General features: G+C 40.8%; 1 protein-coding gene across 11 annotated transcripts in view; it reads left to right on the plus strand.

The window, feature by feature from the left end:
- The window catches only part of ESRRG (estrogen related receptor gamma), a 682,819-nt gene that overhangs the window by 406,188 nt on the left and 260,669 nt on the right, over positions 1 to 15,962 (plus strand). Inside the window, exon 1 of one of the 11 annotated variants that reach the window (XM_081484975.1) lies at positions 9,983 to 10,064. The exons of the other annotated variants lie outside the window; for them this stretch is intronic. The gene's annotated coding sequence lies outside the window, so the exon portion shown is untranslated. Of the gene's footprint in view, positions 1 to 9,982; positions 10,065 to 15,962 lie in introns of those variants that run through there. 11 annotated transcript variants of the gene reach the window in all.

The following is a 15,962-nucleotide window of genomic DNA, read 5'->3' on the forward strand; positions in this document are numbered from 1 at the left end:
AAATTTCAAAAAATAAAGTGAGTGCTACAAGGAGTATTCTTTTGTGACTTTTGTTATGTCCACTGTCATTATTTCACTCTTGAATTTCTAGAAATAAATACTGGCTTCTATGTTTATTGGTAGCTATTGGTAGATACTTGCCGGCTCCCTACTTTTGGAAATCTTACCCATCTCCCCTCTCTTGCCTTACCTTCTGTTTTTTAAATAATTTTATCTATTTACTTATTTTGGGTGTGCTGAGTTTTCATTGCTGCATATGGGCTTTCTCTAGTTGCAGTGAGTGCGGGCTACTTTCCAGTACTTTGCAGCTGTGGTGCAGTAGCTTCTCTTGTGGTGGAGCACGGGTTCAGGGCATGAAGACTTCAGTAGTTGTGGCATGAAGACTTAGTAGTTTCAGGTCCTGGCTCTAGAGCACAGACTCAGTAGCTGTGGCTTAGTTGGTCTGCAGCATATGGGATCTTTCTGGATCAGAGATTGAGCCCATGTCTCCTGCCTTGGCAGGCGAATTCTTTACCACTGAGCCACCAGGGAAGCCCTTGCTTGCCCTCTTTTGAAGTACCACAGAGGAGCTATCTCTCAGTTCCCAAGAAGGAAAAGAGGCTTTATCAAGACCCATTCTGAGAGCTTTCTCTGTCAAAGAGGGAGAACCTGATTTTCTTGATTCTGATAAGTACACATTCCTGTTGTTGAAGCTCCTGTTGTTTCCAAGCTGTGGTGACATGCAGAGAGATGAGGGAGTTGTTCTCCTGGCTCACGTCTTCTCAAGACCCGAACTGCAAATCATCCTCTGATTCCAAGACCAAGAAAGTGCTGTTTCCGGGGTCTTTGCTATGTCTACTGTAACATACTACTCTGATAGCCTAGAACACAGAGAAACAGAGAGAAAGAACCTTAATTGATACATCACTTTTTGCTAGTCATTCAATTCTGATTGTTTTGGGGGGTTGTAAAATGGATTGTATTGAATGCCAGAGATTTCCATTTTATGGCGTCTATTCCCACACATGACTATAAGTTAGAGCAGAGGCTCTCTGTGTTGTTCAGGTGAGAAAATTAAAGGACACAGGCTGCCTTAAGGTCTGGCAGCACGAAGCTAGAGTTATCTGGGGAAAATGAGATTTGGGGAGGCTTCTTACTCAGGGATCCCAAGCCCTTTGGGTTTCTGGAGCAAGTTAGTCTGCTTAGTTCCCTGTAACCCACAGTGGCCAGGCTCAGGAGGAAGCGTCTCTGGATTGCTGCTCAGAGGAGCTCAGCATCCAGGGGGGATTTAACTAGAATTCTTGAAGTGTTGTTGTTGTTCAGTTGCTAAGTTGTGTCCAAATCTTTGTGACCCCATGGACTGCAGCAAATCAGGCTTTCTTGTCCTTCCCCATCTCCTGGAGTTTGCTCACATTCATGGCCATAGAGTTGGTGATGCTATTTAACCATCTCATCCTCTGCTGCCCCTTCTCCTGCCCTCAATAGCTCCCAGCATCAGGGTCTTTTGAAGTGAGTCGGCTCTTCACATCAGGTGGCCAAAGTATTGGCTCTTCAGCTTCAACATCAGCCCTTCCAATGAATATTCAGGGTTGATTTCCTTTAGGATTGACTGGTTTGATCTCCTTGCTGTCCAAGGGACGCTCAAGAGTCTTCTCCAACACCACAGTTGGAAAGCACCAATTCTTCAGTGCTCAGCCTTCTTTATGGTCCAACTCTCCTTGAAGTTAACGTATGCAAATAGCCCTTGGCACAGAAGTCCAAAAGCTTTTAACACATGATGTGATTTTTTTTAGCTGTACCCCCACACATTTTAACATGGTATTTATTACTGTTCAGGTCAAAGTTTTGTTTTTCTCTAAATTTTTTTGGAGTATAGTTGATTTACGATGTTGTGTTAGTTTCAGGTGTACAGCAATGTAATCAGTTATTCATGTATATATAATCCCCTCTTTTTTAGATTCTTTCTCCATTTAGGTCATTACAGAGTACCGAATAGAGTTCCCTGTGCTATACAGTAGGTCCTTATTAGTTATTTATTATACATAGTATTATATATATATATCAGTCTCAATCTCCTGTTTTATCCCTACCCCCTGCCTTTCCCTCCTGGTAGCCATAAGTTTGTTTTCTACATCTGTGACTCTATGTTTTGTAAATGAGTTCATTTGTGCAATTTTTTTAGATTCCACATACAAGCAATATCATATATTTGTTTTTCACATGATGTTTTGCAAAGTAAATCCTTAAGGTAAATTACACACTGCTTCTTGCTATCTTAGCCCATTGATCACTTTACACTAAAGAGAGAAGAGTTAGCTCTGTAAACACCTACCGAGGGTGTGCTCTGATAGAATCACAGAGGACCTACTGACTTGGAGACTGGGTGTGGGAGGATTGACCTCAGAGGCTAAGTTCAAGGTCATTCTTCCATGATATGTGGGTATCATGAGAGGCAAATATAAGTAAATTGATTAAAAATGAATTTGATTTTCACAGCAGTAGTGTAATATACTGTTATGTATCATTGTTGTTTAGTCACTAAGTCCTGTCTGACTCTTTGTGACCCCACGGACTGTAGCCCACCAGGCTTCTCTGTCCATGGGCTTTCCCAGGCAGGAATACTGGAGTGGGTTGCCATTTCATCCTCCAGTGGATCTTTCCAACCCTGGGATTGAACCCACATCTCCTGCATTGCTGGCGGATTCTTTAACACTGAGCCACCCGGGAAACCTCTTCTATATAATAAATAAATAAGTAAATAGGGTTGGCCAGAAAGTTCATTCAGGTTTTTCAGTACAATGTTACTATATGTATAGAACCAAAAATTCAAGAGAAAAAATACTGTATAAAAGATGCATGATGCAGTGATTTTGACAGTTTATTTAGTCATTTATTTAACCAAATGCTCCATTTTCCTAAAATAAGATATAGTACCTGATTTTGAGGGGACTCTAAGATCTAGAGTTCTGGTCTAGGTAGAATGAAGAAAAATCATGCCTTGAAATTCCCAGATTAATTTCTCCTTTGAAGACAAGTCATGGAATTTCCTACTACTCTGAGTGAGATCTTAATGTAAAACCATCATTTAAGAAGTTACAAAACATCAAAAATTCACCAGTTCACTGCTTTCAAAAAAGTAAAGTTTACTTTTAAAATATGCTGCCTCATTAAAAAATAGTAGGAAATATAAAGACATGAATGGCTTTGGAACACATAAAAATATCCTTAATTCATCCCTTTTCCTTCTTTGTTCTTTGTAAATGTGTGCGTGGAGTACCAGAAATATACAAATGAAAAAAGATATACTGTCTGTCTTCCATATTCTCTCATAATCTGCCTCTTTTAAGGAGGCCTTGTTACATGTTGGCAAATTTGATGTCCCTGTCATCATCTTGAAATATTTGTTGAATGAATGGATGGATGCATTCCCCATCTGTATAGTCAGTTCTCAATTATCCATTATAATAGAGTTGAAATAGGAAAGGAACATTGGAGAGTGAAATCCACAAATCATAGAGAAAGTTCATGTGAGCCATTACTTTCAAAGTTTCCCACCAAATCTTTTACCCAACTTGATTAAAATGTGGAAAAAATGGCTACATGTGATTTCTTTCTCTTTTTCCTGGGTCTGCTGCCTTAGCTATTAAGGGATAAAATTCTAAGTTAGGGACTCAAACAAGTATCTAGACACAACCCAGAGGCTAAAAGATTATCTCTGAATAATCAGAGTAATAGATTAGGCCTTACATAGAGCTCAGTTCATTGTCCCTACAGAGTTCAGGGGAGGATTTGTTAAGAGTTTTGGTAAACTTAAACTCAGGGACCAGAAGGAAGGATGCCCCCGAGAGAATCTTGAACAAGAAAAGTTGACTGTCCCCTTTGCAAGGGGATAGAGAAGGGAAAACACAATTTCAGTGATCCAGTGATCAGGGAGTACTTCCAGATACTGGCCTCTGGGGTGAGAGATATTTCTGTGCATCTCTCAAAAAAATAAATCCCAAGATAGGAGTCTGTTTGTGAAGGTGGATGTGTGCCCCGGAGGGAAGGCTTGAGATTCCCTAGAGGCCTCGACCCCCTGGAGAAATGACTCTGTTGTGTCAAGGTCACATTCATTCTTGGTCTTGGGTTTCAGACTATTTGGGAGGAAGGATTTTTTTCCTTCTCTTTTAAAATGTCTAGCTGTTTCCCATTAAGTTACTTTTGAAAGCTCTTATGGTTTGGGAAGAAAAAAGTGGCAGTAAAATCAGCATGGTTTCTGACTCAAGGCCTGCGAGCGACAATGGTAGGATAACCAAATGCAACGTGGAGTGGATAACACGGAGAAGAGTCATGGCTGAACGGGTGCAGGCCCTGGAAACCCAGCTTTATGTTGCATGCAAGAGCACTGGTGACTGATTTTATTCCTGCTCTCAAGAAAATGGAGACACTACATGCACACCTAGCCATCTTTCCTGCCACTCCCCACGCCTATCCCCACCCTCCTGTGATATCTGAAACCTGGGTTTCTTACGTACTGGCCTGAGTCATAATGCATAATCTTTAATATCTCCAAAGAGTCTTTGCTTTTTTTTTTTTTTTCAGCTGTGGAATATTTTATTTAGTTGTATGTAGGGTTTTTTTTTTTTTTAATAAATTTATTTATTTTAGTTGGGGGCTAATTACTTTACAATATTGTAATAGTTTTTGCCATACATTGACATGAATCAGCCATGAGTTTACATGTGTTCCCCTTCCTGGACCCCCCACCCACCTGCCTCCCCATCCCATCCCTCTGGGTCATCCCATTGCCCCGGCCCTGAGCCTTTGTCTCATGCATCGAACATGGAATGAAAGAGAATAATCTACAACCCAGATTACTGAGTCTTTGCTTTTTAACTAGGAAATTTTGTATGCTTTAAGTTTATTTAGGCTATACCTCTAGACTTTGTTAAAGGGCTACAGTATATGAATATACTTACTGTATTTGCACAACTATTATAAAATATGTAGAAAGCCCAACATACATCTGAGATTAATTTTTTTAATAGAACTTAGACTTAAGATAGAAAGAAACCTGTAAACAGTAGTATTAGTTTGTTGAACTCCTTTCATGATATTCTCTTTTATTTTTATTTTTTTTCGAAGGCAGGCAATGATAATAGTTAATATGGAATTTTAAAATATCCTTTGATGAATTTCTTTGGCCATATCTCATAAATACCAATCTCCTTTGATCATGAGAAAAGTCTGATATTATACACCAGGCAAACATCTGAGTGTTAATTAAAAGCATCCAATTGAATTGATGTGTTTAATCGCTCAGTCCTGTCTAAATCTTTTCGACCTTGTGGGCTGTAGCCCACTATGCTACTCTGTCCATGGGGTTTTTCAGGCAAGAAACTGGAGTGGGTTGCCATTTCCTTCTGCAAGGGATCTTTCTGACCCAGGGATCGAATCCACATTTCCTGTGTCTCTAGCTTTGAAGGTGGATTCTTTACTTGCTGAGCCATCAGGGAAGCTCATTGAATTGATAGCTCTTTGCAAAGAAGGAAGCATGTCTATGCTTCCCTGGTGGCTCAGTGGTAAAGAACCTACCTGCCAATGCAGGAGATGCTGGTTCGATACCTGGGTCAGAAAGATCCTCTGGTTAAGGAAATGGCAACCCACCCCAGTATTCTTGCCTGGGAAATCCCATGGACAGAGAAGCCTGGTGGGCTGCAGTCCATGGGGTCGCAAAGAGTTGGACACAACTTAGCGACTAAACAACAGTAGCAGCAAGCATACCTATGGGTGCTGGTGTGCAGTTTTAAACTCTTTATACTAGAAACACATGCATAGGAACTTTTAATGATATTGTGTTTGTGTGTGTGTCCCTTTGCCTTCAGTTGTTTGCCTATGTTACTTAGTAATGCCCTCAGGTTATGAGACCAAAGACAAATACATAATTTCCAGAAATGGAAGTAAGACATCATCTTGGTATAAACTTACCTCTAGTTCTTAAGCTTGCCTTTCTTTTCAGTCTTTATATAAAAACACAATTGATCAGGATTGACATGCATACACTACTGATTTGTTGTTGATGTTGTTCAGTCGCTAAGTTGTGTTTGACTCTTTTGTGACCCCATGGACTTGAGCCCACCAGGATCCTCTCTCCATGGGGTTTCCCAGGCAAGAATATTGGAGTGGATTGCCATTTCCTTCTCCAGGGAGGGAATCTTACTGACCCAGGGATCGAACTCGCATTTCCTGCATTGGCAGGTAGATTCTTTACCACTGAGCCACCAGGGAAGCCCAGACTATTGATACTATGTATAAAGTAGATAACTAATAACTTACTGTGTAGCACAGGGATCTCTACTCAGTGCTCCGTGGTGACCTAAATGGGAAGGAAATCTGGAAAAGAAGGACTATATGTATATATATATAGGGCATCCCTAGTAGCTCAGATGGTAAAGCATCTGCCAGCAATGAAGGAGACCTGGGTTCAATCTTTGGGTTAGGAAGATCCCCTGGAGAAGGAAATGGCAACCTACTCCAGTATTCTTGCCTGGAGAATTCCATGGATAGAGGAGCCTGATGGACTATAGTCCATGGGGTACAAACAGTCAGACACGACTGAGTGACTAACACACACACGTATACATGTAGCTGGTTCACTTTGCTATAAGCAGAAATGAACACAACATTGTAAAGCAACTATACTCCAATAAAAATTTAAAAAACAAACCACAGTTGAGTGAAAAGATCACAAAAGATTGTCATTGGACAGTTTTATTCTAAGCATCATAACAATTTCATTTGTAATTCTCCCAGCAATCCAGTGAAGTTAGTATTGTTATAAACTCATTTTATAGACGGAGAAACTGAAGTACAGAAATCTTAAATCACTGGCCCAAGGCCAGACAGTGAATAAGAGGCATCAGAGGACCCTGAATCTGGTTCAGAATCCATGCTCTTGAGCATGATGCTATATTGCTTCTAAAGCACTCTAATACAGGGAAGCTATAGATAAATGAAGATATGTGAAAGCCTGAATTAGTAATCCCCATCATACTGAATCCATGCAGGGCTAAATCTTTCTTTGACTTGCTGGTTTTAGTTTGAATGCCCAGTGGTTCTTTCTGAAGAGAATAGGACCTCTGGCAGTGTATTTTGAACTGCTTGCCAGAGGTAAAGAGAGGTGTGTTTCTCCTGTTTGCTTCAGGAAAGAAGCATACATAAAAGTAAAGAATTAGTTCCTGTCTGGCATTTTATCAACTTCACTAAAAACTTTTATTTTTTTCCCCTAGAGGCAGCTGGGATGAATTGTTGCAAAGTGTCTACCTGTTTAATAAGAAATCTATTCTCTCCTGTCACATGCACCTGTAACTTGCATTGATAGAACCTTTCAGAAAATGGAAATGAAGTAGATGTGAAATTTCTTATATGGAGAGAAAGCAGGAAAAAAAAAAGAGAACTTACTCTCTTCCTGTTGAAACAAAGAGCACATCCTGCTTTCTTTTTCTTTGGACTTGATTTGTAAAGCCTACTTAGAGATAAAACACTGAACTTGCTTTTCTCAGTTTTCTCATCAGTTCAGTGGGAATCATAGCCTTTCCAAGTGCCTAGATTTTCTAGCGTTAGAAGGCCAAGTGAGTGTGGAATGAAAATACATCTCTTTTCTTTCGGTGTGACTGAGGGTTCCTTGAAGTAACCAAGCCACAGAGCAAAGATTATGGCCTTTCTCATGTAGAGAGTGGACGACCAGATGGCAGAGCCCATTCTACATAATGACTCTCACTCTGGTGGTTTGTAATTTATGAAGTCGCCTTCTAATCAGAGGGGCTGTTGGCTGCCACAGAGCATGGAAACCGCTTCTTCCAAAAAGAAAAAAAAAAGAAAAATCATTAACCCAATTGTCTTCTTCTTCATATGATAAATAGTCTAAAACACAAGATTACAAAGACATTCTGATTTTATTTCATCAACTTTGAGGAAAGAGGATACGGGCTAGGCTGTGACTAGCTGGGAGAATTTTCGCCCTGACCTTCTAAAAGGAGAGGCAGCAACCATTTTAGCCACACTTGTAACTTGTGTCTCCCAGGTCTGGATGCCTAACTAGGGAAGGAAAAGTGAGGAAAGGATAAAAGATGGTTGGAAGAAACAGGAGAGAAACAATAAGGAGGGTTTGCACAGTTGAACTGAGGCAAAATACCTCCATCAGAAGTTAGTAGCTGCCTTTTCCATTGTAAATGATAAACATCAAAAATAAGTTGGGGAAAAAATTGGTATATACAATCTTATTTACCAAGAAGAAATAGAGACACAGACTTAGAGAACAATATGGATACCAGGGGGAAAGTGGGGGTTGGGATGAATTGGGAGATTGGATTGAGATAGATAAATACATAGATAGATAGATAGATAGATAGATACACACACAGACACTATTGATACTATGTATAAAATAGATAACTAATGGGAACCGACTGTATAAGACAGGGAACTCTACTAAGTGCTCTTTGGTGACCTAAATGGGGAGGAAATCCCCCCAAAAGGGAGGATATACGTATGCATATAGCTGATTCACTTTGCTGTACAGCAGAAACTAACACAGCATTGTAAAGCAACTGTGTGTGTGTGTGCTCAGTCGTTTCAGCTGTGTCCAACACTTTGTGACCCTATGGACTGTAACCCACCAGGCTCCTCTGTCCATGGCATTCGACTCCCATAAAATTTTTAAAAATACATTGGAGAAATTTTTCTCATTTCCATAACCAAAATTTAAAAAAAAAAAATCAGATGTACAGTGAATATGGTGATAATTCTGCCACCTTGGCTCAAAAATCTCCATGACTTTGCCCCTTCCCCTCTCTTCATAGAGCTAAAATGCCTATCGTTCACAATTCCAGCTCTTTTTCTAATACGACAAGGGCCTCACTAATGTAGATCTAGTTGAAGTCAGACTTTCCAAAGAACTTTATTTGATTTAGAGACATACCCTGCCCCATTTTCTCTTAAGCGTGTAAGGAGACTAAGAATAACCCATCCACTACTTGCGTTGGGTACATTTTCAATCTGGCATGCCAAAATTCCCAACTCCAGGGTGAGAAATAAATCTGTTTCTTTGAATAGCAATGAGAAAGATGGGTAAGCATTTTAAAAGGGTAGATGATGAGAGCGAGTAGTGGTGCTAAATGGAGTTTTATGTTCTTACGAACCATTCAGTGTAAAATGATAGAGTGTTTTCTGATTAGGTGATTTGAGCTTTTATGGGGAGAAAATGGTTAAACACAGAGCACTCTCCGAAGGTATTTTATACGAATGCTTTTCCTCTTTACTGAAAGCACATCAGGGAAATGGATGATGCATCTCATTTGATTCAAGTGAAACAGTTTAAATTGTTATGGCTCTGAGCTTTTTTAAAAAAAGTAAATAGCTCTCTTTGGTAAAGAACTGTATCTGCAATGTGTTCTTCTGGGCGGGGGGTGGGGGGGAGCGGGGGGGTAGCCTGGTATCTATCAATTTATCAATCTGTGACCTTCAGTAGCTATTCTGTCACCAAACAGTAGGCTTTTGGGACATAGACTCAAGGGTCATAGCTTCTAGAGCCTTCTTTTTTTTTTTTTCTTTAAGCCGAGATGCCAGCAGTAGTATCTTTTCTGAATGAATTGCATTTAGATGGGGTTAGGAGAAGAACAGTAAGGTAAGAAGAAATGCTTTGAGAACAGCTATTAATAATCAGAAAAGCCTAGATATATTTTAAAAAAAAAAAGATCACAAGCTATTACGGAATAACAGCTTTTTAAAGCAGTGCTTTGAAAAGGAGACCGTAGAATATAGACTAATAGAGGAAGAATAAAGGCAGCTTTCTTGGGAGAGAGAGAACGTCTACAGCAAAGAGAGTGTGGTTCCAGAGGAGAGGTAGGCAAGCTGGAAGGCAAGCCTCGGGCAGAGGTGCAATTTTGTTCTTGCGGAGGCGCTGCCTCTGCCAGACCAGAAGCATCAGCGCCCTCTATTGTCCGCAAGAGAATTGCAGACTCGCGGGAGAGCAGGCCAGGCTTTTTTGCCTTGTAAACCGGCTACTCTGCAGCCCGTGGTTGATGATAATCGGTGGTGTTAGGAAGGTAAGAAGGGAGGGAGAAAGAGGGAGGAAGGAAGGAAAGAAAGGGGAAAAAAATGATTGATTTGTGTTCACCTTTGTATTATATGAGCGTTCTGCTATTTTCCAATGTTTAAAGCATGTTAAATGTTTCTCTCCTAGCTCTTTGAGTTTAACATAGAAAGTCCTCCTCAGCAGAAGGGTGCAATTTAAATTAAGCAATGAGGAAGACAGGTTAGCAATAGAAAAAGGTATTCTGTTAACTTCATTCTACTTTTTGTTTGCTTGTTTGTTTTGGTACACTTCTATTTATACATCAGCATTTTTTTTTTTTAACTTTTGATTTGATACTGGAGTAGAGCTGATTAACAATCTTGGGTTAGTTTCAGGTGTACCACAAAGTGATTCAGTTATACATATACCTGTATCTGTTCTTTCTCAAATCCTTTACCCATTTAGGTTGTTACATTGAGCAGACTGTCCTGTGCTATACAGTAGGTCCTTGTTGGTTATCTGTTCTAAATATAGCAGTGTGTATATGTCCATCCCCATCAGCATCTAACTGACTTTAATAGAAAATACTGATGTTATCTCATGTTCTCTTTTGCACAACTTCTATTTCTCAGTAATGATTTTTACCTGGTGTCGACATGGAAAATACAGACATTGGAAACTTTTTTGGAACTCAAATAACATTCAAATTAACGTTGCTCAGCTATGTGTTTGACTAAATGAAAGATTAGAGCAAGAATGACAACTTCATCCAAGTGGATCATTTGGAATTACATGAAACAGCTGCTGTGAAACAGCTGACAGCAACGGAGAGCGTCATGATCCCCCAGCAAGGTCTCTAGCAGGGCGCTCCCTGCCCTGAGTTCTGAAAAACACATCCTGCTCCTTTAGACCTACCTGAAGCGTCCTCCCCATCGTGCTTGTTGCCAAACACTGGGCTTTCTAATCACTTTGTGTTTTAGCCAGAGAGCCAGGAAGTCCAAATCCAGCCAGACAAATGCAGAACAGCTTAGCAGAAGCAGCTTTAACAGGTGCCATTGGTACAGGTCTTAGGGAATCGGAGAAACTCGACAAACAATGGGGGGCATTGGGTGGCAGCATCTCTTTGCCCCACTGCACAGGGTTGGCATCAGTTGCCAAACAGTAGTTCGCTACAGAGAGCAGTTGATGGATCCTTAAGTGACGGCATCACAGCGCAAAGCATATTTAGACACCTTAGCTTTGCAAGTCCCCTGCAAACAGACTGTGGTTGGATGTCTGTTGCCTGCTCCCCTGTTCTGTGGAGTGCTGGGAACAGAAAAGCCTGGAATAAAGAGTGTGGACCTGTTCAAAATAAAAAAGGCTGGATGGCACATTTGATTTAAGCAGAACCTTCCTATTTTGAAAATAGGCAACTGAAGATTGCCACCACATAAGCATAGACATAATTGAATGTGTCACTGTCCTGGTCTGTCCTTGTGTCCGAGAATGTGGGGTGCAGCCTAGCAGACAATGCTCCTGTGTTACATTTCGTGACTATTTCTAGTTTGCAAATCACACTTTGTCCTCTCGTGGGCTTGCTCTTCTTACCAAATGGGATCACCCCTCCCCACAATAACAACACTTGATTAAACTGAGTTTGAAAAAGCTGGCTGATCCTACAGAATCCTCCTAGATCCTATCTCTTTATCAATCCAGGGACAACTTCTGTTCCCCGTAGGGAAGAGGAAGTTGTGAATTTGCCAAAAGTTCATGAACTTACCTGTGTACCCTAAGCACACACTGCAGAAAAACTTAGAGGGGCCTGTGTGTTTTGATAGAGCACAATGTGGAAGTAATTTGGAATATCTGCATTAAGGTGGAAAACAGCCTATATAAATTGTTCTATTAATATTCAGACTCTTGGTTTGGTACTGATAGTAAAAAAATAAAAGAGCTAGAGAAGCAAGACCACATTTTAAATTACTTGAAATTACTAGGAAAGTGTTTGCTTCTGCAGTTGGAAAAACATTTGACTGTTTTCTGTATTTTCCATATTCTGCTAATTCTGAATAAAAGTAAAAATAAAAAATAAGGCCAGTCAACTTAGAGTACTTTGGCATTTTGGTATCACAGAATGGCCATTTCTTTCCTGTCCAGGTAATGTGAATTAAAAAGCATGATACCAGTAACCTGTTTGGAGCAGGCCTTGATCAAGGATACACATTTACAGGGAAATTGAGGGTCCATTATGTATGATAAATTTCAGCTTTACCTTCTGCCTCAAAAAAGTCTCTTCATTTCTAAACTATAGTTATAAATCAATAATTAATCCCAATACAGTCCTCTTCGAATTCACAAATTTAAGTTTTTCTTATTTTTAAGTCATCACTCTGTCTCAGTAGTATTTCTTATTCAAAGTATGGGTTACCAACATCATAGATATAATCTTTATCCAATCCCCTTTCTAGTTCAGCTGCAAGAAATTGAAGCAAAATGGGGTTGATGGATTAAGCAACATAGTACACAAAATAAGGGTAAATGTTTACTGGACTCTTCTCCTTAATTGTATTTTTTGGCCCCCTGAACACTCCTGTTCCTTGAATTTTAACAAATATACTTTCAAAGACTAATAATATCGGGGGGGTTGAATAGACTCTTTGCCTCAAGTGATCCATTTCTCTCACTGTAAAAATCAGTAAATGGAGGCTTAAAAAGATTGACTAATTTGCCCAGTCACCCGGATTGCTTATTGTAGAACCAGAATGGGAAAGAGGCTACTCATATTTGAGTATTAAACGTCTATAAAATGTTTAACAAAATCGTAATATCTAGTTTAGAAAAAAGTGCAATGGTTGCACCCAAAGGTCCAGTTCCTCTGCATTCCTGTATCAGGCGTATCTGGAGAAATCAAAGAGAAACTGTACTGCTGGGGGCGGCGGGGGGCAGGGGGAGGGAACAGGGAGTGGGCCTTGCAGGACACCCATGTGATGATATAAAGCACCCTGCAGAGGAACGACCCTACGATGATCTCGTGAGGAACCAGCACTGTGACAAAGAGGTATACTTCACTGCTGTTATTTTATTTTATCACATAGTCTTGAGAGTTGGGTAGAAGCGTGAAGGGTTTGCTGAGACAGATGGGGGAACTCTGATGGGATTGGGGTCATTATCTTGGAGTTGTCTTTGCCACTTACGGGTTGCTATGTTCCAAGACAATGTAAATAACCTCTCAGAATGTTTATTGCCGAATCTAGAAAACTAACATTGTGGATCTCACAGATAGGTAAGAGGACTAAATGAGGTTATGTGTGAACTAGGATTTGGGAAGCTTTAAAGTGATATGTTTGTGCTAGAAATGAATGAAATGAGGTCACAGGACTATAAAATGTATCAATTCCATGAAACTTGTTTTAGGGGTTCTTAGATTAGGTTTCCTTTGCAAAGTCATACTGATAATTATTACTAATAATCCAAAGCCTTCTGACTAGGGTGAAGAATGAATTTTAGGTTAAATTAGGCTGTTGAAGGAAAATATTCAGAATTTTATATACACAGGTATGCCATGAAAGAAGGCAGAATGGTGTTTGTGTGTGTGTGCGCCTATTTTGTTTTTTTGATAAGTATACAATTTTTGGAATTAGGCCAGTGTTTGTCTGCTGATTAGCATTTGATGGCTCTCAAAGATCTCCAAAGTAATGGGTAAAGACTAGGTGTTTTTACTTCATCAAAAGTGTACTACACACCTCTTCACACAGGCCGGTTGTCAGCTAAAAAGGTAAATTAATGGTGTAATGTTCCAAGTGATACTTCTACAATTAATAAATCTATCAAATTTGATCCAATTCTTGTTCTACTATCAGGCAAAAGAGAACACAATGAAAATTAAGAACTTTAAACAAGGAATTATTTTAAAAGTTGGCTTTGATATTCTGCAATTTACATTTGCACAAATACTAAACTCTTTGGGGTAGAATGAGCTTCCCTTGTGGCTCAGACAGTAAAGAATCTACCTGCAATGCAGGGGACCTAGGTTCGATCTCTGGGTTGGGAAAATCTCCTGGAGGAGGAAATGGCAGCCCACACCAGTATTGTTGCCTGGGAAATCCCATGGACAGAGGAGCCTGGTGAGCTACAGTCCATGGGGTCACAAAGAGTCCAACCCAGCTGTGCGACTAACACTTTCACTTTTGAGACAGAAAACACTGTATACATGACATTAGTCTTTTTGCCAGTTAGAACATTTTGCCTGTCAGGATCAATGTTTTATCAGGTTGGTATTATTTTCTTTTATTCAGCCTAATCTGGGCCTACCTTATTTCCTTTTCCCATTCAGGAGAAGTATGTTTTGTAGCAGGGAGAGTTACAGCCTCTGGCAGCAGAGGTCCTGGGGTCATACTCCGCTTCTGTCACTCACTGGGTGAGTTTTCTTGGCTAAGTGAATGCCTGAGCTTCATCTCCTTCTTTTCATTTCGTCACAAAATGGAATCATCATAAAAACCTACATATATATGAAATATCACATGCATGTAGATGTTATGGAAAAACCTGAACAAGCTTTTTGGCCAACTCAGTGTTATTAAATAATCACACAATAAAGAAAGCTGTTGTTATTTTGATCTCACTGAGCGTTTTTGAGGTTAACCAAAATATATATGGAAAGAATGCAGCCATGTTTGACACACAGTAGGGGCTGGACACATGTTTTCCATTTTTCTCTAATACAAACTCCATGTTAAAACCTGTATCAAACTCTGTGTATTTCCCCCCCCTTTGGCTGTGCTGGGTCTTCTTTGCTCTGCAGGCTTTCCTCTAGTGGCAGCGAGCGGGGGCTACTCTGTAGTTGCTTCTCATTGTGGTGGCTTCTTTTGTTGTGACTCTGGGCCTCTAGAGCACAGACTGAAGAGTTGTGGCGCCCGGGCTTAGCTCCTACGAGGCACGTGGGATCTTCGCCGATCAGGGATGGAACCCGTGTCTCCTGCATTGGCAGGTGGATTCTTTACCACTGAGCCACCAGGGAAGCCCCAAATCCTGTGTTAGATAGTAATGTGCGTGCTGTGCTAAGTCACTTCAGTCGTGCCCGACTCTTTGCAACCCCATGGGCTGTACCCGCCAGGCTCCTCTGTCCATGGGATTCTCCAGACAAGAATACTGGAGTGGGTTGCCATGCCCTCCTCCAGGAGATCTTCCCGACCCAGGGATCAAACCCCAGGCTCCAGTGTCTCCTGCATTGGCAGGCAGGTTCTTGACCGCTAGCGCCACCTAGGAAGCCCTATTAGATAGAAAGGCTCCCCACTCCAGTATTCTGGCCTGGAGAATTCCATGGACTGTATAGTCCATGAGGTTGCAAAGAGTCAGACACAACTGAGCGACTTTCACTCACTCACACCACCTTCTATTTGTTTACTCCTTTATAATTTTACAGAATGAGTTTAATACACTTCCTAGGTGGCGCTGTGGTAAAGACTCTGCCTGCCAATGTAGGAGACACAGGAGATGCAGGTTCCATCCCTGGGTGGGGAAGATCCCCTGGAGAAGGAAATGGCAACCCACTCCAGTATTCTTGCCTGGGAAATCCCGTGGACAGAAGAGCCTGGTGGGCTACAGTCCATAGGGTCGCAAGGAGTTGGACAGGACTGAGCACGTATGCACAACACACAACTGTCCTACTGGGAAGATGGAAATAGAAATAGAAATCACCATAATACAATTCAGAAATGATAGGCACCCTTTGTTGGACATGTCCTTCAGAGATAAGGAAACTAGTGAGAGGTTAAGTAACTTTCCCAAGGACAAACCCTTAGCAAGGAACAAAGCTGACTTGGAAACTTAGCAACCTCTGAACCAGTGGGCTGGGCAGCCTGAACAACTACTTACAGTGAGATCCTTGAAGAGGGAAGGTTGGGGGAAACCCAGCTTTCAGCTCAAGGGGGCGAGAGATCCGTGGGTCTAG

The sequence above is a fragment of the Giraffa tippelskirchi genome, chromosome 5, assembly GCF_054371585.1.
Source record: "Giraffa tippelskirchi isolate mGirTip1 chromosome 5, T2T-mGirTip1v1.2.pri, whole genome shotgun sequence".
Classification (NCBI taxonomy): Eukaryota; Metazoa; Chordata; class Mammalia; order Artiodactyla; family Giraffidae; genus Giraffa; species Giraffa tippelskirchi.